Raw genomic sequence first — 21,124 nt, 5'->3', positions numbered from 1 at the left:
TTATTTTCCCTTTCTTTTTCTTCCCCCCAAACACTTGCATATACGCCTTCTTGTTCTCTTTCAAATGGAGGGCCTCTATTATTTATTCTTTTTTTTATTTTTTTATTTTTCTTATTAGTTACATTTTGTTAACTCTGTATCCCAGCTGTATCCCGCTCCCTCATTCCCTCCCAATCCCACCCTCCCTCCCTCATCTCCTCCCTGCCCCTTTCCAAGTCCACTGATAGGGGAGGACCTCCTCCCCTTTCATCTGACACTGTTTTATCAGGTATTTTCAGGACTGGCTGGAAAGTCCTCCTCTGTGACCTAACAGGACTGCTCCTCCCTTGGGGGGTGGGGAGGTCAAAGAACCTGCCTTTGAGTTCCTGTTAGAAACAGTCTTTGTTCCCCTCACTATGGGAAACCAATTGGTTACTGAGCTACCACAGGCTACATCTGAGCAGGAGTTCTAGGTTATATCCATCCATGGTCCTTGGTGGAGTGTCAGTCTCAGAAAAGACCCTGTGCCCAGATATATTTGTTCTAATGCATATATGCATATACCCCACACATTTTGAGTATGTATTTATATTATACGCCATAATCATATATATATATATATAAATATATTCCAAAATACAAGCTGCTCACTATGTATAATGTTGCTTGCATATGTGTTTCCATGGGAGCTGAACTAGCACAATAACAATAGACTTACAAAAGTGAATGGAGGAAAGCCTATAGTCCTGAACCTCAAACAAAGAAACTCACACATTCCTAAGGAAACTTAGGAATGCTGAGAGTAGGAGAAATTGATTTTTCCAGAGAAGAAGAATATCCAGAGACCATTTCTTTATATATTAAACATATCAATAAGCCATTAGTGAGTTTTCTTAACTCTAACATGCTATGGATTATATATATACAAAGTACATCAAATATGTAGAGAAGGAAAACACAAACACACATAAAATGCACACATAAACACACACATACAAACAGAGGAAGAAATGGAGGGAGGAACGGAGGAAGTAGGGAGGAAAAGAGGGAGGGAAGGAGAGATTTTTATGTGATTTTCTCAGATACACCAAAGAAAGTTCACAATTTACACTTGGTGATAAAGAGAAAAGACGAAAAGACGGAGTCAGCCACTTTAGCCTTCTCCTAGCAGAATGTCCTCTTCTTGGTGAAGGTCAGTCTTTGCTCAATTAAAATCTTCAGCTATTGGAAGGGGCACATGAAACAACGCAGGGAAATCTGCTTAACTCAAAGTCCACCAATACGATGTCGGTCTTATTCATCCAGAAGAATGTTGCACCAACCATCATGGCACCAAGGATACATCAATTTGGATGCCACAGAACAAATAGAAAAAGGGAAGTCAGAGAGCTCTTGGGAACATGGACAGCCCAGGAGCTTCTGGTTCTGAGCAGGAACGAGTATGATCTAATGTATTATACTTTACCTTTTATTTTTCTTACTAGACTGTCAAATTTTTTAGAGCACACTAGCTCAATTACTGGAATTGTTTTTATTGATTATAGAAATTATGCAATCCTTTTCCATGACTAAATGTAAGCGAAAACTAATACATTTAACTTTTTCATTTATAAAACAATATATCTTTTGTAAACCATTTTACAGTGTGTAGAAACTGACAAAATGAGTTAATATTTTGTCTATTCACACCAAAATATCTTCATACAAAAAAACTAGTTATATGCAGCCATTGAAACATTTAAAATATGGCCAATTTAAATTGATATGCATTATGTATCTAAATAAAGCATTGAATGCCAAATACCTGATATGCAATAAAATTGTGCACTGCTATACATTTTTATAATTGACAACATATTTAATGTTTTAAGTACATCAAACATTATGAAATACATGATTTATATTCAAGTTCACTTGATTGATTGACTTATAAAAATTCACTGAGATGTGTAAAGTTTGGGACTGGTTTAGAAAATATGAATTTGCTAAGGTTCTCTAAGGTTTTCTATGTGAAGAGGATACAGTTAAATCTTTACTATTTAATTATTTTATATAAAAAATAAATTCTTAGGACACTGTCTAATATGTGTGTGGGGGGTTGTGTGTGTGTGTCTATGTGGGCACATGCCTACAAGCACAGGTTTTTGGAGGTCTGTGGACAACCTTGGAATTTGTTCTTTATTAGAAGTCCACATTTTTATTGTATTTTACTGTTTGTTTGATTTATTGCTTGTTTGTTTGTTTCTTTGTTTTGAGACATACTACCTTCCTGGCCAGGAACTCATTGGATAGGATAGACTTACTATGCAATCCCAGGGACCTTCCTGTGTCTAACCCCCTGGCACTGAGATGGCTAGGACACAACTGACCTTTATAAGTGGATTCCCGTGACCTAACTCCAGTCACAATATAAGTAAAAGCTTGAGCCAGCAAGTAAAACCTGGATTCACATTACAGTGAATGTTTCTCTATTCACTGGATTTGGGTGTGCCATGAGATGATATATAAAATATTTTTAGAGTTAGATTATACACAAACAATCACAAACACACAGGGAGAGAGAGAGACAGAGACAGAGACAGAGACAGAGACAGAGAGACAGACAAATAGAGAGGGAGAGAGACAGAGACAGAAAAAGACTACATGGCAAATCCATGAAACCTCAGCTGATTGTTTTCTTGTGCTCTCTTTATAGCTCTTTAGTTATAAAAGAGTTCCTAGAAAAACAACTTGGAATAACAATGTTCACCCTTGTTATACAAATAGCATTGTTCTAACTGCCACTGTGATAAATTTCCATTAATACCACAAAATCAATAACCACGCTCTGATTTTCTGGGCTAGTCCAAAGAGCATGGTGGTTTTTCCAATCATTGCATCATCTGTATTCAAGTCAGGAAAAAAGAGGAGAGGGTACCAACATAGAATTGTATTCACTTCCATTTTCAAGAAGGCAAGGGTTTCCAAATTGTTATTTCATATATATATATTTGAATATATACATTAGTATATGTACATTTATGAAATATATGTATATATATTAAAAATATTGACTCTAAACCTGTAGAGCCCTTATGAAGGGAAGAAATGTGATTTATTTGGTTTAGCATAGGGTACACTTGGGCCTTCCAATGTGTCAATGTGTCTTGAAACATAAAGGACACTTATTTTTTTTTACCCACACAATCTTTGCAATTTCAGTGTGGCCATCAGGAAACCCTTGACTTCCTTCAATATATATATATATTGATGCATTCCTAAGAATATAAATATAACATCCTCACTCTTTTTACAACTCTATGTATGGTTTTAGGGTTGACAGTTTGGTGTTGGATAAGTAGTTGGCATCCTCTTCCCAGCATCCCTTAGTTGCTTTCAGTTCTTTGTATAGGGTTAATAACTCATGGACTTTCTCCATTTTCCAGTCCACTTTAGCATGTCTTCTGTTGTCTTTGTTCAGCTCACTTCAGACAATCATATTGGTGAAGTTTATGAGTGTAGCCTCTGACATTCCTAGGAGATGCGGTCTCACAGCAAACTCTGCTTCCTCTTGATCTTACAAGATTTTGCCTTTCTTCCATGATGATACTTGAACATTAAGTGCAGGAGTCATGTTGTAGATAGCTCAGTTGGGATTTGGCTCCATAGCAGTGCATTTGTACTGACTGTTGTTTTTTGTAATATTCTCCATCTATACCTAAGAATAATTTTCTTGATGAGGACTGAGGAATACACTTACCTGTGGGTATGAGGATAACTATTTAGAATATTGTTAAAATGAACCTAGCATAATCATCATTAAAAGAGGTTTTATTCAGCATCTGATGGAAATGGATATAGAGCCCCACAGCCAAACATTACGTGGAGCTTGGGGAATCATGGGGAAAAGGGAGGAGGAATTTTAAGAGGCAAATAGGACAAGGACACCACAGGAAAATCCACAATATCACTAACCTGGACTTATAGGGGCTCACAGAAACTGAAGTGACAACCAGGGACCCTGCATGGGTCTAACCTAGGTCCTCTGCATATGTTATGGTTGTGCAGTTTGGTCTTCCTGTGGGTCTTCTAATGGTGGAAGTGGGAGCTGTTGCTAACTCTTTTGCCTGCTTTTGATTCCCTTTTTCTCCAAATGGGTTGCTTATCCAGACTTAATATGAGGGGAGGTGCCTTGTCTAATTGCATCTTAAGATACCATATTTGGTTGATATGGCTGTGAGGACTGCCCTTTCTGAAGGGAATAGAGGTGGGATGGATGGGGTAGAGGGTAAGTTATGGAGAAGAATTGGGAAGGGAGAAGGGAGGGTTAACTGTGTCCAGGATGGAATATATGAGAGTAATATGATTTAAAAGAAGGATTATACTTGTTTAGTACAATGGTAATGGTAAGTTCTTTCTCAAAATTCGTGGGTCATTTGCCAGGTTTCCTGTACCAGGTATGATTTTCTTCTTGCTGAGCAGGCCTTAAGCTTAACTTTTGTTATCATCAAGGCATAGATGGCACACTTGGGGTCATTTGTCCATGTTGGCCATTGTGTTCATAAGCATAATTGGGTAGGACTGTTCATTGCTTCCCTCCTTTGGCTATCATGAAAGCTAGTCCTCAGTGAGGAGGCATTTATCAGCAAGAATTTTTAAATTGTAAAGTGCATGATTAGAACAGGAGAGGTAGAAACTGATAGATTACTTTGGAATTTTAATTTGGAAACAGAAATGGTTCTTATAACACAGAGTTGTTTGAATATATCTTTATCCTGGGGTTTAAGTTAGTTTTCTGTTTCTATGACAAAATCCCCAATAAAAGCAACTTTAAGAAGGAAGACTTTCTATTTGTTTATGTTTATGTAGAGTTTCATGATCTAGCCCTTCCATACAGGCAAAATCGAAACTGTAGGTGTTTAGTGGATCTGGTGCCATTGCATCTGCAGTCAAGAAGCAGCCAATGATATATGTTTGTGCTCAGCTCGCCTGATTCCTTTTATACAGTCCAGGACCCCAGCTGAAGAAATCTCATTACACTTTAAAAAATCAACATAGACCCTCATAGGCATGCCCAGAAACTAAGAAGTTCCTCACAGGTGTGCTTAGAGTTCTAACTCCTGCATGGCTCTGCACCCTTCCAGACAGACAATTAATGGTAGCCGTTACAATTTGGTTAAAAAGGATTGTGGGCAGATAAGATAGATACTGCAGACTTTCCTTTCAGAGAGCAAATGGTTCAGGATTCCTAATCAAGGACAAGGAAAAGAAGGAGGTGCTTAAAACAAAACAGGATTGAAATATTAATACAGGGCTAGTTTGTGCGGGATACTTGGGAAAGGTTAGAGGAGACTAAGACCTAGAAGTTCTTATCAAGTACTTGCATTCTGATGGAGACCTTTGCTGAATTGAGGTCAGCTCACACTTGGATATACTTTCAGGTCTTCTCTATTCATAAGAAGCCCTTTCTTTTTCAGTTATATCAAAATGGTTCTACTTCCAATCAAAGGCAGGGCACCTGCCTTAAATCAAACGGAACACTCTTGAGCAAGAAGTTATTACACAGCTCAGTATAGCATGCCCCACAGACAGATCAGGGTGAATTCCTCCACAAGGGTCTTTCATTTTAGATGACTTTGGAGACTTGAGTTTTTGGAATTCATCTGCATACACGATTGGTCTGAGGTGACTAGGGGAAGGTTACGTTATTAGAATGGAATGCCTTGCCTCTGAGTCACACAGAACAAGGTAGAAGCTTAGTGCAAAGCAAAGCTTGCAATGTTATTCGTGCACCTTTGCTGCTGGAAGCCATCAGCTGAAGAGAGAGCTATGCTGGTAAACATTATCATCTGATTGATGAAGTCGTTTTCCTCAAAGTATGTGTAGCACAATGAATCAGGCAATGAAGAGGTCAGCAACAGCAGGTTTGTACTTAACTATGGTTCATTATAGGTGAGAAATGACTCAAGATGGCTGCACAATTGACAATATAAATCACCTACTTTACATTTCCACATTCTAGCAAAACAACAACAGCAAAATCAAGCATTTTCTTTTGAATGGCTGGGGAACTGAGTATCCTGAGATCCCATTTTACCGTCTTTAATATAGGTTTTATCATTGTTATTCTGTAAAGTATTTTAATCATGGACGCGAAGGCTCTGAATTACAAGAACAAATATTTACCTTAGAAATGATTCCTTCTATGTTCTTCTGCATTTGTGTAATTGTGGAAAAGCCAATATTGATTTAATTGATTTAGAATTATATATTATCCTGGAAATGTGATATTACAGTGGTTTGTACTGGAAAGTTGTCCAAGTATGACAATTTCTAGGACAACAAAGAACATTAGGTTTGAGACTGAGGAGAATGAAATTATTTTTTAATCTCTTGTGATAGTTTAATTTGATTTACTACAGACAAAACTATATCAAAAGACTAGGCAATCAATAAATAAATGTTTGGCAGTTGTCTCAGAGGGTAGGTGCTACTATACAAACATAAGGATCTGAGTTCAAATCTCCAAACATATATAAAGCCAGATCCAGTACTTCCAAGTTCTTTACTGGGATGGGAATTGAGAGAGAAAAATCTCAGATGTTAAGGATAAAATATACTGTTATATGCCACAATGAACAAAGACAAACAAACAAACAACAACAACAAAATACCCTGTTTAAACTAGGGGGAGGAAATGCTTGGCTCTTAAGTTGTGCTCAGATGTGTCTCCATAGCTTTTTACACATGTGCCTACACTCATACACACTAATGTAACCATACAGGACTCCTACCTCGTGAACACATACGTATCATATACAAACACAAAGATAAAATAAAAAAAAAAAGATCATGTCTAAATTAATGTATGATTCAAATGAGCAGGTACATGAAAGCTTATAATAGATAAAATATCAATATTATTTGCAGTCACTTTGCTTTTGAACAGTATTTCATCACTGAAGTAGTAGAATCTGTTGAAACATTCTTCCCTGTAAGAAGAGGAATTCTAATCCAGCAGCATGGCTGCTTTGGCAGGATATCACATTCAAAGAATGTCTAGGACTCTGTGACCTAGGGAGAAAGGGGGAGAAGGAAAGGGCAGCAGTTTTACAGGGAGAATTTTATAAGAGCAGGTTGAAGAGGGAACATGCTAGATGTAGGTAAAGAAAAAGAACAAGGCAGCTAATTGAGAAGGAGCCAGAAGATTAGAACAGATTGCTAGAGTTAGTTTGAAAGCAATTAGAGCAATCCAGTCAAAAAGCCAGTTTGAGTCAGTTGGCTTGGAGAGGAGTTTAAGCAAGCACAGCTGAGTTGAACCATCCTGCCATAATTCAGAAAGGATGATCTTATTCAACAGTAAGTCTCAGAGGCTGAAAATGTTGTAGGACTACTTAAGATTGAATGGAGGTTATAAATTTCTAGGCCTAGGCCTAGATTAGCAGACAGACCAATGAAGCCTCAGAGAAGACAATTACTTCAACAAAATAAAAGATACTTTTACATCTGATGCCCAGTATGATTGGAAAACATGAAAGCAGAGGATATTTCATAGAAATGTCACAGGGGACAGGAGACGTCTGAGAGAAAGCCACAGAAGAACTATTTGCCTGGTATCATCTCCAGAGACATTCTTGGCCTAGATTAGATCATGAGGCTAAAAGCTTCCAGGGACTAGGCCTAGGCTTAAGACAGAGGCAGTAAGCCTCTGAGATGACAATTACATCAGGAGTATAAAAGTTACTTTAACACTTATTCTTGAAACAATACGCTCATTATTCTAGTAAATAAATAACATAAATAATAAAGAGGAAAATGGATCTGATGGGGTTTTCCCTTCCAGTAGTATGTGTTTTATTATTAATGATTTAACTTCCTAAGAACAGTGCGAAACATTAGAGTTATCAAGGAGGGAACACATACAAGTCCGCAGAAGTGCAAAATGAGGATGACAACTGGCAGCCGGTCCTGCTCCGGCATGCTGGAGGTCCTAAGAAAGCGCCATAGGCTTCAGCAAGGTTACTGAATTAAGGAACATCTGTGCATTAGAATACCCCTAGGGATATTCTCCGGTGAACACTGGTGGTTGTGAAAGATGTGCAAAACGTTTACATGTAATACTTGAACTGTTTGTCAAGGCCATGTTAAGGCCAAACAGTATGCATTGGATGAAGAAAAGGTTCTGAAGGTCCGGTGTATGGTGAAAGAAGTATGCATTAGGAAAATGAGTGACATGGGTTGTTGGAAGTAGGGTGTGAGAGGGTAAACATGCCTACAAAGGGGATTACGGTGACAGCCTGTGCTTTTCCAAATTAAAAGAAAGAACAGAGACAACAGAGTCCATGGCAGACAGAAATGTCAGTTACATAGAACCAGTGACCGGTGTGATGGGAAAGATCCTGAATTTCCTCCAGGAGCTCCTGGATTGGGGTGTGTGGCAGCTCTCTGGAGGCTGAGGGGGACATCAGTTCCTTTTTGATATAAAATGATAGTTTGCTCTAGGGAGGAAGACTCGACCTTAGCTTCCTTACAGAAGGATGTAAAGGTTTATCACTGCTCACTAAACTGTGACGGGATCAGTAACATTTGATACCTTAATTAAAGGCTGACCTGGGAATTTTTGTTCAGCAAAGAATTGTTAGAGGAATGAAAGAACCAAACTACCTAAATGTAGACTTATCTATAAAGAAATCATTCTACTCCTTAGTTTTATAAATGATCCCAAGACATTTTTAAATAACTGAATACACATTTAGACCTGAAAAACGTCTTCAAACTTGAGTTGTTTTATCTACCAGGAATATATTTTTAGTTGAACCCGCAATACAGAGACATGAACATAAATGCACATTCTAAATTAAAGCTATTGGAAACGATACAGGAAAATTAAGAGCTGAAGGCTGCAGTCAAGGTTTTTACTGTCCTTTCCTTTCAGTATTGCTGCATAGTCCTTGGTGGCACTTGAAAGAAATCATTCCTCATTCAAAATTCATTACATTTTAATTGCAGATTTATTAACAAACCGGCGGCTTGGTATTGATTTCTGTAGGATGTTGTGGAAACTGGGAACAGCACAGAGCACCGTGTAAGGCGGACAGCGCTTCCCACTAAGTGGTCAGATGTTGTTACATCCAAACACTTGAAGCAGAGCAGAGCACCAGTGGAGTGTGGTTGGAAAAGGTACTGTCAGAAGGTCTAAGGAAAGACAAAGAGCTATAGTGAAGGCCCACAGTGAATCATGACTCGATTTTATGGAAGAATTACCTTGTGTTGATATTTAACATCACTGTATATGCCTGAAACACGTGTTAGCTCCTTCAGAAAGAAAAGAAAAAAAAAAGTGACCCCAAGGCATAGTAAAGGACAAAAAAAAAAAAATACAGAGAATCTACTTTATTATATCATTATGTGTGAACTAACTCCCAAACAGATTATATACGTATCATTTCCCCATTTCTTTCTTTTTTTTCTGATTTGAATGTCTTCAGATGTTATTTCTCTTGTAAGGGTCAAGACACGTTTGGTCTTGAAGAAACTGTCAGTTTTGTGTTTGCTGCTGCTGACATTTGTCATTGTTTGGAATGTACTCTTTGAATTAATTTAAAACCAAGTTTCACCTCTGTGATTGTAGAAGTCAGGGTGTACTTGCACTCATCGCTTCATCATTTTTTAAAGCTGAATGATGTCTTGCAAGCTTTGCATTTATTATTTCTCTAATACATAGAAACTACCATTTGAATGGCAATATGGCTGAGAAGGTAAAAAGTGCTCATCACCACACCTGCCTTCAGGGCTTGAGTTTGATCCCAGGAATATAAAAGGTGGAAAGAGAGACCTGACTCCAAAAGTCCTACTATAATTAAAGAAAAGTGTAGTATCACTGTGTTGCACATCTGTGATCCCAGCACTAGCAGAGGCAGAGGCTCTGTGAGTTCAAGGTCAGCTTGGTCTACAAAACAAGGCTGAACAGGCAAGGCTAAAGTAAAGGGGGAAAAAAAAAGGTGTTTTATACGGACTTAATCATGATCAATTAATCAGTTCTGGTCTCAATATTATACAAATTGAAACCAGCATTAGTATGTTAGATGCCGATAAGACATTTTCAACAAACTGTGCCTTTGATGTTCTCCTTCTTTCCACCTCTACTACCACCCTGTAATGTAACCCTGTAGCCTCTCCAGCAGAGGCTTTCCCCTTTTCATATCTCTTGCATCTTTTTGCCCAGGCACCTGTCCTTCCTCGTCACATAGTCACCTAACTTTCTTGGTCTTGCTTCCCTATTTTCAGACCTTACCCATACTCACGTAACTGCATGGATTTATTATAGGCTAGGATCTACACATATGAGAAAAAGTAATGCTTTTTTTTTTATTTTGACCATTTTAAAAAATATTCTGTTTTTTTTCCAGCTCCATCCATGATTTAGCTGTTTTTTAACAGCTAAATTATACTTGCTTATGAATACGTACATTTTTACTGTACATTACCTCTACATACCCAGAACCAGAAAATATTTCACAATCTTTATTTTAATAAGAATAGAGAGGGAAAAAAGGGCAAGAAAAATATTAAAGTAATGGATCATCGATGAGTCATAGCAGTCAGTCCTAGAACTTGAGTCGCCTGTTTTGTCAAGCATAGGCTTATGCAGCAGAAAAATGGGCAGTACCATTTGAAGCCAGAATGTCTCTGAAAATGTGAAGAATATGAGCATCCAATTTAGAAAAGTTATATAAATGTTTTCTCTCCTCCTTTGGGATATCAATATTTTACCATCCAGAAATAACTTTTCCAACTCAAAATGGACACTCAACATCCATAGAAATTCAAGGTTAGAAGGACGAGGACAAGGAGGAAAGTTGGAAAGGATCCCGTTATGCTCAGTAAATAGTGGAGCATATCATAAGCAGCAACTAGCCAATCTTTACCCCATGTCAACTTGTATTTTCCTACTAGCTCTACTTTGTGTTGAGCCTTTCAGAGGGAACTCTCAAGTGAATGCTAAGATGTAGATGTCATCTTATATGAGTATTTACTGGAGCCTTTGTATGGAAATTACAATTCAGTGAGATCCAGAGGGTGGGCCCTCTAAACCTGCATTGGTAGCTCTTTGTGATGAGAGAAAGCTTAGCTAGTAATTTTGCAAAGCTTCATTAGGTGATGCACCTTAACATCTGAGACATTGCAGAGAATTCCTACAGGCAAGATCTCCAGATATGTTCCTGTGACTTTGAATCTCTCAAACATCCACAAATCCCTTTATATATCATTAAATCACACACACACACACATATATATATATATATCCCTTTATATATCATTAAGTTTCTAAATAAAGGCTTAATTTAGCAACAAACAAACAAACAAGTAAATTAAAACCAGAGAATCGTAGTCTAATTTGAAATTTTCTTCTGCTCTTTGTTCAGTGGAGTTGAGATTTGTATTATATAATCTTTTGTACTATACTTCATTTTAATATATTTACACATATATAGACATACACGTACTTAAAATAAGACAGGGAACAGGACAGGAGCTCACTACAGAGGGCTTCTGAAAGAATCTACACAGCAGGGTATCAAAGCAAATGCTGACACTCAGCCAAACTTTGGGCAGAGTGCAGGGAATCTTATGGAAGAAAGGGGAGATAGAAAGACTTGGAGGGAACAGGAGCTTCATAAGGAGACCAGAGCCAAAAACATGGGCCCAGGGTGCCTGTAGAGAATGATGAATCAACCAAGGATTATGAATGGAGAGGACCTAAAACCACTGCTCAGATGTATCCGTGGGCACCTCAGTCTACCTGGGGATTCCCTAATAAGGACAGCAGAGGAAATCTCTGGGATAAACTTGGCTGGTTGCTGTTTGATCACCTCCCCATGCTCTTTGATCACAATAAAGAGAATCCTGACAGGCCTGATGAGACCTGATAAGCTAGGGTCAGATAGGATGGGAGGAGGATCGCCTCTATCAGTGGACTAGGGGATGGACCTAAGGAGGGGGAAGAAGGTGGGAGGGTGGGACTGGGAGAAGATGAGGAAGGGGGCTACAGCCAGGATACAAAGTAAATAAATTGTAATAATAATAATAATAATAATTAAGATTTTAAAAATTAAAATGGTAAAATATATTTAATCAGACAAAGGCACTTAAGTAACTTTGTCTGCCTATGCTTAAACTTAAAATGTTAGAGACAGAAAGATGACTGAATGAGAACTACTCTTTCATAGTTTACTGGTATTATTATCAGGCCTGGAAACTTAGATACTCAAGTGTATGATAATGAAAATGCAGCAAAATACATTCTTAAGGAAGATGCTTGAATGTGAGCTCAGGAAAATCTACCCAATGTTTTTTCAAATCCCAAACCTCTCTTTCTCGCTCTTTCTCTCTGTCTCAGTCTCCGTCTGTCTCTATATCTATTTGTTTTTTGTTACTCCCTTTCACACCCTTCTTTTTTTTTCTGCCTTTTCTCTTTGGTTTTACAGGACAGGATCTCACACTGTAATGTAACTAGATTGACCACTATTATGGAAACCAGGTTGGCCATGAACTCTTTGCTTCTTTCTTACCTTCCTCTTTCATGCTGGGATTACATGAACCTCATATCTGTGTTGGACCATCCGTGGCTTGTCTCCATGGGTGTTCCCATATTTGTATAGATAAAAATGAGCTGAGGGCTTATTCATGAAATAGATCTGCAGGATTTACATTTACTCTCAAAAAAATACAGTTCCATAGCTCCCAAACTACATTATCATCCTCAAATTCTTACCTCCCTCCCGGGGTTTCTATATTTGTAGCCAATCCAAGTTACTGGGACAGTAAAAACCAGGGTCTATCCCAGAAAGGAGAGCATAAACTAAGTTATTTTCCATTTCTGCATAACATAAAATTCTGAGACCTCTAATGTTAATTCTTCCAGATAACTTCTGAAGCACAGCAGTAATAAACCAACTGGAGTGATTTACAGATTTCTTTCAAAAATACTAAAACTTAACAAAACTAATTTCTCTTTTTTTTTTTTTTTTTTTTGAATGGTGTTCAGTCACAGAACTTGCCAGCTATTTTTTCCTCTGTTGGAGATTTTTGGGAAGAGAATAGCTGCATTTGGGTTCTATTGTGCAGACAGAAATTCATAAGACTTGATTGAAATGTTTTCTTTCAACTAAAGTTTTCAGAAAATCACATGGGGATTTTGGTGATGGCAACCCCATTATCTTCTACGTCCAAATGTTCATACACAATTAACACAGAACTTAATAATGCATTTGAATCAGAGCTCTTAAGCATTTTTTAACTTCTGAATGATAATGCCAATCTCCCTGACTTTTTTCATATTTGACCATACACAAATGGAAGCTTGCATATTGATGTACGCTTTAAAGTCATTTAGTAAGAAATGCCCCTTCTCCAGTATAAATTTATATATTAGTCTAAAGAATTTCATTTTTTTACATTCTTAAAGAGAAAGGAAGCCTAATACTTGACAAATGTATTTTATTGCTGTCCTTGACACCAATAAAATGATAACATACATAATTTTGTAATTTTCAGTACCTGCAATGTTCCAAGAAATTGACTTTTCCAAATAATCCTTCAAGTTAGTATTGATTCCATTTTACTGAGGAGGTCAAACATAAAGTGTGTGAAATATCTTGATCAAACCGATATGGTTTGATTTTGACATCTGTTTAATTTTAATGGCTCTGAGCTTTTGAATGAATCATGCTCCGAAATGACATGTGGTATTAAGAAACTAGTACAACCAATCTGGAAAGCAATCTGGAGCTTTCTCAGACAACAAGGAATAGGGCTACCTCAAGATCCAGCTATACTACTCCTAGGCATATATCCAAAAGAGGCTCAAGTACACAATAAGGACCTTTCTCAACCATGTTTGTAGCAGCTTTATTTGTAATAGCCAGAAGCTGGAAACAACCCAGATGCCCCTCAACTGAAGAATGGATGCAGAAATTGTGGTACATCTACACAATGGAATATTACTCAGCAATGAAAAACAAGGAAATCATGAAATTTGCAGGTAAATGGTGGGATCTGGAAAGGATCATCCTGAGTGAGCTATCCCAGAAGCAGAAAGACACACACAGTATATACTCCCTCATATAGACATATAATATAGGATAAACCTACTAAAATCTGTACACCTAAAGAAACTAATCAAGAGGGAGGACTCTGGCTAAAATGCTCAATCCCCACTCTGAAAGGCAAAGAGAATGGCCAGCAGAAGAAGAAGAAAACAGGAAACAATTTAGGAGCTTCCCACAGAGGGCCTCTGAAAGGCTCTGCCCTTCAGACTATCAAAGCAGATGTTGACACTTATGGCCAAACTTTGGGCAGATTGCAGGGAATCTTATGAAAGAAGTGGGAAATAATAGTGGGAAATAATAGCTGAAGAGGACAGGACGTCCCCAAGGAGAGCAACAGAACCAAAAAATTTGAGCACAGGGGTTTTTCCTGAGACTCATACTCCAACGAAGTACCATGCATGGAGATAACCTAGAACCCCTGCACAGATATAGCCCATGGAAGTTCAGTGTATAAGTGGTTTCCATGGTAATGGGAACAGGGACTGCTTCTGACGTGAACTGATTGGCCTGCTCTTTGATCACCTCCCCCTGAGGGGGGAGTAGCCTTACCAGGCCACAGAGGATGACAATGCAGCCACTCCTGATGAGACCTATTTGACTAGGATCAAAAGAAAGAAAAAGAAACCCTCCCCTACCATTGGACTTGGGGAGGGGAGTGTGTGGAGAAGGGGGAGGAAGGGAAGGATTGGGAGGGGAGGAGGGAGGGAACTAGAAGGGAATACAAAGTAAATAAAGTATAATTAAAAATAAAAGAAAGATGTCTGTGAGTAAGAAAATACTCGAGAGTAGAGAGTCAACATTTGAGTAGGAACCTTTCTCTTTACCTCCAACCCCTTTAAAGTAAAACACTCTTTTCTTGACCAGTTTTTGTTTTAAACTGTCTCATTAAAGTAAGGCCATTCTTGAAAGAACCACTTTTTGATAGATACTGGCTATTTGCACAATTCATAACATGATGAATAGTCAATATTGCTGAAATATAAAATAAATAGTTTTGATGAGTTTCCTTTACTTTACAGAAGCTTTTCAGTTTCATGAGGATCCATTTATTAATTGTTTATCTTAGAGTCTGGGTTGTTGATGTTCTATTCAGGAAGTTGTCTTCTGTGCCAATGAGATCAAGGCTCTTCCTCACTTTTTAATCTAATAGATTTAGTGTGTCTGGTTTTATGTAAAGTTCTACAGACTGGGAAAATATTTTCCATAACCCTACATCCAGCAAAGGGCTTATATCCAGAATATGTAAAGAATTGAAACACCAAATAATCCAGTTAAAAATGGGTTACAGAGCTAAAGAGAGAATTCTCAACAGAAGGATAGCAAATGGCAGAAAAACACTTTAAGAAATTCTCAACATCCTTAATCGTCAGAGAAATGCAAATTAAAATGACTTTAAGATTCTATCTCACACCTATCAAATTGGAAAACTCAAGTGACAACACATGCTGGAGCGGCTCTGGAGAAAGCCTACATTGTTGGTTCCTCCATTGCTGGTGGGAGTGCAAATATGTACAACCACTTTGGAAATCAGTCTGGCACTTTCTCAAAAAATTGGGAATAGTGCTTCCTCAAGACCCAGCTATAGCACTTCTGGGCATATATCTGAAAGATGTTCCACCATACAAGGACATTTACTCAACTATGTCCATAGCAGCTTTATTCATAATAGCCAAAATCTAGAAACAACCTAGATGTCCCTCAACTGAAGAATAGACACTGAAATTGTGGTACATTTATACCATGGAATACTACTCAGCTATTAAAACAAGGAAATCATAAAAATTTCAGGCAAATGGATGGAACTAGAAAAGATAATACTGAGTGAGATAACCCAGAAACATAAAGACACTCTTAGTATATACTCACCTAAAAGCAGATATTAGCCATATAATATAGAATAAACATACTAAAATCTTCAGACCTAAAGAAGCTAAACAACAAGAAGGACCTAGGAAGGATGCTTAATTCTCATTCAGAAGGCAAGCAGGATAGACACCAGAAGCAGTGGAATAGAGGGAAAGGAAAGGAAGCCAACCAAAGATGTTCTCTGAAAGACTCCACCCAGCAGGGGATTGAAGCAGATGCAGAGACTCACAGCCAAATTTTGGGCACAGTTCAGGGAATCTTAAGGAAGAAGGAGTGGGAGAGAGGGTATAGATGGACCTGTATGAGGCAGAAGCTCCACAAGAACACCAAGAAAGCCAAAATATATGCAGAGACCGATACATTAACCAAGGTCCATTCATGGGGAGGACCTAGACCCCCTGCTCAGATGTAGCCTACAGGCAGCTTAGTCTCCACGTGGAGACTTAGTGCCCTATGTCTTTGACGTGAACTTGATTGCCTGCTCTCTGATCATTTCTCCCTCTCAAGAACCTTGACAACTTACAGAGGAAGAGGATTCAGGTAGTCTTGATGAGACTTGATAGGCTATAATCAGATAATAGGGGAAGAGGACTCCCCCTTTCAGCGGACTATGTTAGAGGAAAATGGGGGTATGAGGGAGGGAGGAAGGGACCATGAGGAGATGAAGGAGGTGGCTAAATTGAGATGTAAAGGAAATTGTAAAAATAAAATAAAAATACATGTAAAACTATAAAAAATAAATGTCAATAAGTGACTCCATTTCCTGAATCTCTCTCTGTGTCACACACACACACACACACACACACACACAAACACACAGAGACACATGTATGCCTTCCCAGGCACACACATACTTTTACTCAGTCATTCCCATACACGTTATAAGCAGAGATTAAGATCTTTAATATATAAAACTTCCTTCCTTGGATTTCCAAGTGTGATTTTTTCTTAGTAAGCAATTGTGCTTATTCTATTGATTGCAGAGGCATTTTCATAATAGGCAGTTTAGCACTCCTTTTTCGCTTCCTTAACAGTGTAGTATGACTGAATTTAGAAAATGGAACCAGACATATGTTCACATTTCAACGGATTAAGGTTAAGTGCTGAGAAAGAATCTTCAGAATGACATGATTTAACTCAACTATAAACACATTAGGATTTTACACAATCTTATTTTCCCATAACAAGATTACCTACAGTCTAGAATTAGAGATATTTTAGTAGATTTATTTTATTTTTCTTCCTTTTTCTTTCTTTCTTTCTTTCTTTCTTTCTTTCTTTCTTTCTTTCTTTCTTTCTTTCTTTTTTCTTTACTTATCTTCTGTGTCACAATATCACATTTGCTTGACCCCATACCCTACATAAGCTTTGAACTGCGATATGGCTTTTTGTTTGTTTTGCTTGTTTGGAATGTACTTGCCACAGCAGACATTTGCAAATTGGCAATCTGAACACTTAACTTCCAATATTAGAACATTTTGACTTTGTTACTTTCGGGGTATGAAGTACAAGTAGTTCTGGAGTGTGCGTGGCAAAGACAGGGTTTGCTCAGACCTGACAGCCCCCACAATATTTCAAAAATCTCTGTTTCTATGGAGCAACCCAAAATCATTATCCAGACAAAATCTCATGAAATCTCTGGGATAAAGTACTCATTAGGTCAGAGCTTTACTGTATTAATTTCCTCAAAGGGATTCACAGTACAAGATGTTCCAAAGAAGCAGGGTATGTGTGGAAACCCCAGCTCCATTTCCAGAGTCCTGTTGACAGCGGATTTCACTTATACCTATGTAAAGGTGGACAGGGTACTTAGTCATTCTAAAACTCAGTGTGCTTTGTAGTAAAATGTAGACAATGATAACAATAAAGAGAGTAATAATAGTAATGGCTTCATAGATTTTTATGTTGATTAAATCAGCTAATTTTTAGATACAAGACTAGATGTTTAAATTAAGCTAAGATCATTCAATTTTTCTTTCTTATGAGCCTTACATATTTATTATCTTTATTCTTTATTTTTTCTATGTTTTACATACTGGAATAAGTAAACCATTTATGGATCAGATTCCTGTTTAACTAACTACTGATATGTTGGCTGTTGCAGAAATAAAGTCTAGACAATGTTGTCACCCCTCAGTTCTGGTGACTCACACTTGTTTACAGAGAAGGACGAGCAGGTGAACCTGTTGCTGTCCACACTTTTCGGAAGGGGTAGCTGCAACAGGTTTCTTGGACCATTGTCCAAGCTATCATTCCCATTTAGCAACAGAATTAGGATGAAGATCCCCTTCTTGTTTTTTATTTTTATTGTTTCTTCCTATAAATTTTCCAGGTTAATTCTAATCGAGAGAAAATTAAGAATACCTCACATGTGAGATCCTTCATGTGTAGAGGACGCAAAAGAATTAAAACCCTTGTCTTCATTACCCAGCAGGGTATCAAAACATATGCTGAGACTCACAGCCAAATTTTGGGAAGGGCACTGGGAATCTTATGAAAGAAGGGGGAGATAGTAAGACCTGGAGGGGCAGGAGCTTCACAAGGAGAACAACAGAACCAAAAATCAAAATCTGGGCACAGGGAACTTTTCTGATACTGTAACTCCAAGCAAGGACCATGCATGGAGATAACCTAGACTCCTTGTTCAGATGTAGCCCATGTTAGGTCAGTCTCCAAGTGGGTTTCCTAGTAAGGGGAACAGGGATTATCTCTGACATGAACTCAGTGGCTGGCTTTTTGATCACCTTCTCCCTGAAGGGGGTGAGGGGCAACCTTACTAGACCACAGAGGAAGACAATGCAGCCTGTCCTGATGAGACATGATAGGCTGGGGTCAGAAGGGAGGGGAGGATGACAGCCCCAATCAGTAGACTGAGGGAGGGGTATGGGAAAAGAGGGAGGGAGGGCGGGATTGGGAGGAAACAAGGGAAGGGGCTACAGCTGGGATACAAAGTGAATAAATTGTAATAATTAAATAAAAAAAAATAAAAAGCACTTGTTGCTCTTGTAGAGGACCTAGGTTTGATTTCCAATGTCCAGATGATGGCTCACATCTTTATGACTCTAGTTCCACATGATATAATGCCCTCTTTTTACCTCTTAGGGCACCAAACATACAGGCAGTGCAGGTAAAATATTTGTACATAAACAAAAATAAGTAAATCTAATTAAAATTAAAATTAAAGTAAAACCCGTGTCATCTACATCAAACTCAAAAGCGTCACCAAACTGCTAACTTTGTTAGTCTTCATGAAAAATACTTTCAATAATCCTTTGGCCCAAACCAAAATAATGATAATGGTAATTGGATAGATGCCACATTTCTATTTTCTGGTTTGAAGTGGTGCATATGAAGATTGTATCCATGAAGGTTTACCAAAGTATCCAAATGAACTGCTTGAGTGGTCATAAGGGAATATTACCCTTTCATTTTATGATAGGTTGGCAATGAGTCTCCAGAATTGCTCTGAACCAATCTTTTTCAGATACTTACCTCTACAAGCCATTCCGGAAGCACCATCATGACACTAAACTGATTTTGAAACTATTATTTTTAATTATGTATATTTTTTCTTCCCACAAATTTAATCTAACACCTTCCTATTTTGCAACCAATGTTTTACAAGTTAAGTTACATAAAACGTATCTGAAGGAGATACATATTTTTAATGTATAATTAGAGCCAATATATTTTTCTGTCTTATTTTTTTCTGGTAGTAATTTTTAATATGTTTTTTATAATTTTTATTTTTTATGTTAATCACAGGTTATTTACTTTGTATCCCAGCTCTCTCTACCATTCCCTCCCAATCCCACCCTCCCTCCCTCATCTCCTCCCTGTCCCTTTCCAAGTCCACTGATAATTAAGGTCCTCCTCCCCTTCCATCTGACCCTAGCTTATCAGGTATCTTCAGGACTGGCTGCAATGTCCTTCTCTGTGGCCTAGCAAGGCTGTTCATCCTTCGGGGGGCCAGGGGGAATCAAAGAGGTGGCCATTGAGTTCATGTCAAAAATAGTACCTATTCCCCTTACTAGGGTTCTCACTTGGATTCTGAGCTACCATGGGCTACATCTGAGCAGGGGTTCTAGGTTATATCCATACAAGGTTCATGGTTGGAGAAACAGTCTCATAAAAGACCTCTGTGCCCAGATATATTTGGTCCTTGTGGAGCTTCTGTCCTTTCCAGGTCATACTAACTCCCTCTTCTTTCCTATGATTCCCTGCACTCTGCAGAAGGTTCGGTTATGAGTCTCTATTTACTACAATTTATTCATTTTGAATCACAGCTGTAGCCCCTTCCCTCATCCCATCCCAATTTCCTCAGCCCTCCCTCCCTCCTCTTGTCCCATGCCCCTCCCCCAGTCCACTGATAGAGGAGGTCCTCCTCCCCTTTCATCTGACAGTAGCCTTCAGGTCTCATCAGAACTGGCTACATTGTCTTCCTCTGTGGCCTGATAAGGCTGCTCCCCCCTCAGGGGGAGGTGATCAAGAGCCAGCCACTAAGTTCATGTCAGAACAGTCCCTGTTCCCCCTACTAGGAAGCACATTTGGAGTGGCAGTTCTCATTCTCCAAATGAGAACCAACATTTTTAAACAAATTTTTTATTATCCCCTCCCCTAACCCTCCCATATTTCCCTTCTTGCTCTCCTTCAAATACATGACCTCTTTTTCACTAATTACTCTTCCACTCACATATGTACATATATATGTACATATATATATATAAACATATAGTAGAATCAACATTTTACATATTCTTATTATTGTGTTCTGAAAAAGTTCACTTTTGTTATACATTTTTTTATAGTCTGTTTAATTTTTACTAATTTGCTTTCTTCTACTCTGTACTTTCATTAAAGCTTTTGTTTCTTGCTTTAGGTTTTATACCCCAAAGATGAAAAAATACTTTAATTATGACTTTAATTACATTAGTATTCCTAGGATAGTTCCTAATTATATTAAATATCTCATGGCCCCAAATTTACATGTTAGAAGGAAATAAAAAAACAGACTATATTGCTAGCCATGGTTGATAATTAATGGAGTCATTTTGCAGAGAAGTTGTCCAAAGGCATATTTTCCAAATTTTAATATTTGGATTTTGTGGACATCTCATCTGGAGAGAATAAACTTTAAACCCTTATTGGCTAATTTCTAACCTTTACTTTCCAGGAATTAAAGTTTGCCC

This window comes from Meriones unguiculatus, chromosome 7 (genome assembly GCF_030254825.1).
Source record: "Meriones unguiculatus strain TT.TT164.6M chromosome 7, Bangor_MerUng_6.1, whole genome shotgun sequence".
NCBI lineage: Eukaryota > Metazoa > Chordata > Mammalia > Rodentia > Muridae > Meriones > Meriones unguiculatus.
Note: the sequence above shows the minus strand (reverse complement) of the source record.